General features: G+C 48.3%; 2 pseudogenes; both read right to left on the minus strand.

Annotated features, from left to right (window-relative positions):
• Window positions 1–1781, minus strand: part of LOC119324087 — a 7274-nt pseudogene extending 5493 nt beyond the window's left edge.
• A 988-nt stretch (window positions 1782–2769) lies between these two features.
• LOC119320647 lies at window positions 2770–4084 on the minus strand (annotated as a pseudogene).
• Between the last annotated feature and the right edge of the window lie 240 nt (window positions 4085–4324).

A 4324-nucleotide genomic window follows, 5' to 3' on the forward strand; every position in this document is an offset into this window, starting at 1 on the left:
TATATAGAAAACTAGTCAGAAATGAAATGAAGCAAAAAATAGTTGTGATTAACTTTACTAAAAAAGGAGCATAGATGCTTATTTTTAATGACTTATTACAACTCAGAAATAAAAAGAAAAAAAATAGTTATGATTAAGTTTACTAAAAAATGAGCATAGATGCTTATTTTAATGACTTATTACAACTCAGAAATAATAAAAAAATAGCTGAAAAGAAAAAAAACTATATAAAAAGCTACTCAGAAATGAATTAAAGCAAAACATAGTTGTGATTAACTGTACTAAAAAAGGAGCATATATGCTTATTTTTAATGACTTATTACAACTCAGAAATAAAAAGAAGAAAAAATAGTTGTGATTAAATTTACTAAAATATGAGCATAGATGCTTATTTTTAATGACTTATTACAATTCAAAAATAAATAGAAGAAAAAATAGTTATGATTAACTTTACTAAAAAATGAGCATAGATGCTTATTTTTAATGACTTATTACAACTCAGAAATAAAAAGAAAAAAATAAATATAGCAGAAAAAAAATTATATAAAAAGCTACTCAGAAATGAGCATAGATGCGCTTATAGAGGAAATTCAAATTAAATTCCTAACAAATTTCAAGAGAAATTCGTATGAATTTAGCCTATATTCCCTATATAAGGGCAACTATTTTCATTTTCAGAGGAGCTCAATAAGGCAGAGAGGGAGGGGTTTATAAACCGGTCTGATTCTCCTCCGGTTGGCGAGGTGGGACTAAACTTTGGCCGCAACGAGGACCAACCCTTTAGTCCCGGTTGGTGGAATGGACCGGGACTAATGGTCGTCCTTTGGTCCCGGTTCAGGCCACCAACCGGGACCAATGGTAATGGGCCAGGAGCGAGGCACATTGGTCCCGGTTCGTCCCACTAACCGGGACCAATAGGTCCAGACGAACTGGGACCAATGGCCCACGTGGGCCGGCCGGCCCCTGGGGCTCACGAACCGGGTCCAATGCCCCCATTGGTCCCGGTTCTGAATTGAACCGGGACTAATGGGCTGGACCGGCCTGGACCATTGGTCCCTTTTCTACTAGTGCTTCTTTCTGTCTTTCATGTGGCCAAAGAGCTGCGCCATGAACACTTGATACCTGGCACCGAGCACAAACCAGTGTGCGGCGAACGTCTCACCGCCGACCTCAAACGTCACATCAGCACCCACCTTATTTTGAAGGAGGTGGCAAAAATGCTGGTGTATGTCAGGCAGGGGCACCTTGGCACGTGTGTCAGTGGCATCTGGGGTGTTGGCCTTGCAAACCACGATATCGCACCAGATGGTGAAACAATCATGCTTTAGACTGGCCGATCATTCAAGGGCATCTCTTCTCACAAACTCGTCGCAACCCCAACAAGGATAACGCCGGGAGAAGTCATTAGTTTGACTAATTCAACGAATGTACATTGGCATATGCTTCTCGACCTTGTCGACAAGACTAAAGCCGAACTTGGCCTCGACGCCCTCCTCAACCTATTCGTTGTAGAGGCGGGAAAGGCTGAGCGAAATTAAATCGGCGCAACTCTGGTTCTCGCCGTTGGGGTAGTACTCGATGGACCAATTATGGCCTCCTACCACGAATGTTTCGGTGCCGACGCTCTTGCCGGTGGCCAACTCCTTTTTGCTACCTGAGTAGCCCTTAATCAGGAGCAGGTGGTACCTGATGTCTGCGCCTGCACCGGCATGGATGCCGGATGTTTCGCAAGTGCACCGATTGTCGTCGTCAAGGACCAATACCCCGGTGAACGACGACATGGCGGACCTGCGAGCTCACGGGAAATCGACGACCTACTTAGTCGCCATTCACATTCCTAAGTCTCAGGGTTGGGATCGATGAGCTGAGGGGCCAAACCTGGTCAAGTCGTAGTCGCGCTTCCCTCACCCGGCAACGCACAAAGTTGCTGCTTGTACCGGCGGCCGCATGAAGCCACCGCCATCGCTCCACTCGTTGTGGCGCCGATGCCGCCGGCTCGTTGGGTGCGTGCGGCCTGGGCCTGCCTGGAGCTAGCTAGGGTTAGCGAGTGCTCGCCACGTTATTGGGCTTTAGACCCTCACAGTGCACGAGCTGCAAAGCCCGTCCCACACGGCCACTCTGTTTGGGCAAATCCTGAGTGTTTGGGAAAATTCCCCTAAATAAAGCAGTGTTTGAGATCATCGCTAGAGCTTCAAAGTACACCAGAAGTCAAAATACACCAGAATGGAAGTCATATTTTGGGGAATAGGGCAAAGCTACGACACTGGACTTCGAAAAGAGATCAGCAAGCACCCATGGGAAAGTTCGTAGGTACTGGACCAAGATTTTACACTATCGCTGTCACGGTAACCGAAAATCATGGTGACCTATGTCATAACTTCTAAGTTCTTTCCCCTAAATCCAGGTTCATAAAATTCCTTTCCAAAAACATCTACATTTAATTTGTTCTTCTTTACAACCATTAGAAAAGGGGTTTATATGACAAGTAAAAGTCAAAACATAACCGCATGCTCAGAGAAATATACGAGGATAACAAGACTAGCTGGGAAACTTGCACACTACTGCGATGCAGATAAATGTTGATGCTTACACTGTAATTTATAAACCATCAATTCATTGAAGAGAAAGCTTCCCCATATGTTGGGTTCTTCAAATTCAATATATAAGCAAATTTTACATGACGAGACAAAAGCAAGAAATACCATATAGGCAGAATACTCTCACTTGAGGTCTAAGGAACATGGGTACCATATATATGCAGAGTAAGTGTTACTTCTTGGTCGAAGCAATAAGCTTGGCAATGAACCAATTCACAAGAGAGGGATATGTCGTATATACATGATCCCAATCATCAGTCGCCATTACTGTCTGCAAACGCGAGGGAGGTTGGGCTTGGATAAACTTCAAGCACGCCGCCTTCAATCCATGCCAGTGGTGCTGCTCGGCTAGAGCAAGAACTGATGCCACCGAGCTCACACCTATGCGCTGAGACAGCTGCTTTTCACAGATGAACTTGAGCCGCTGGAGATCGTACCGATCTGCTGCTACAAGCAAATCTAGCAGCCATTGCAGCCCCGTTTCATCCTCCACCTCTTCCACTTCTTGTCCTTGTTCCTCGGCTGCCTCCGACGTTGCATTCTCCTCCATGATCTCCTCGTACATCTCAGGGAATGAGTCTGTGTAGACGAAGCTAAGCAAAGCCTTGAACACCTTTGCTTCCATGTCTTTGATACGTATTATGACACTGGATGAAGCAGTGCCCTCCTTCATGGGGCCAAAGAGTTGTGCCATGAACACCGTGGATCGGGCAGCGAGCACACAGTGGTGTGCGGCGAAGGTCCCGCCGCCGACCTCGAACGTCACATCAGCACCCACCTTATTCTAAATGAGAGCGCTAAAATGTTGGTGTATGTCCGACGGGAGAGCCTCGGTGCCGCCGACATCATCATCATTGATGTTACAAACCACGACGTCGCACCGGATGGTGAAACAATCAGACCTGAGATCCGCTGACAGTTGATAGAGAGAGAGAGAAAGAGAGAGAGAGAGAGAGAGAGAGTGAGAGTGAGAGAGAGAGTGAGAGTGCGAGAGGGAGTGAGAGTGGTGAGAGAGAGAGACGGACACGTTGTCTATGAGCCGGCCGGGACTCCGTGAGTCGCTGGGTGTCAACCTGTGTATATAAAGGGACGACCCGGCGGCGGTTCAGGGCAAGAAAGAAGAGATCGAAAGCTAGGTCAAGCGTATTCGCTCCCTAGTAATCAAGACATAAGAAATACCATCTCAAACTGGATTAGCCCTTTACCTTCACCGCAAGGGGCCGAACCAGTATAAACTCTCTGTGTTCTTTTGTCCCGTTTAACCCCTTTAAGCTAACCTCGGGCATCAACCACGGCGACGGCGTCGCCCTCTTCGTCGCGTCGCGTATGTGGATGAGCCCGAAGGACACGAGGATGTCCATTGAGATCCTGGACGCGAGCGGGGAGCGCGCCGTGTTCGACGGCCGCACCGCAGGTCGGGGCTGACGACGGTCATGTACAACTCGTGCCAGCCGCTCGCCTCCGCCGCCTCTCCCGCTGTACTGCATGTGGCGCAGGACGAGGTCCACCACGCACCTCTTCGCCGTCACGGAGTTCTCCTCCAGGTGTGCCGGGATGCCCGCCGGCCACGCGCTCAACTTCAAGCGGTTCTGGTTCCGAGGCGGCAGCTGGCGCCTCATGCTGTACCCCTCGGGCATCAACCCCGGCGACGGCGTCGCCATCTTCGTCGCGTCGGGTATGTGGATGCGCCTGAAGGACACGAGGATGTCCATCGAGATCCTGGACGC

The sequence above is a fragment of the Triticum dicoccoides genome, chromosome 6B (genome assembly GCF_002162155.2).
Source record: "Triticum dicoccoides isolate Atlit2015 ecotype Zavitan chromosome 6B, WEW_v2.0, whole genome shotgun sequence".
Lineage (NCBI taxonomy): Eukaryota > Viridiplantae > Streptophyta > Magnoliopsida > Poales > Poaceae > Triticum > Triticum dicoccoides.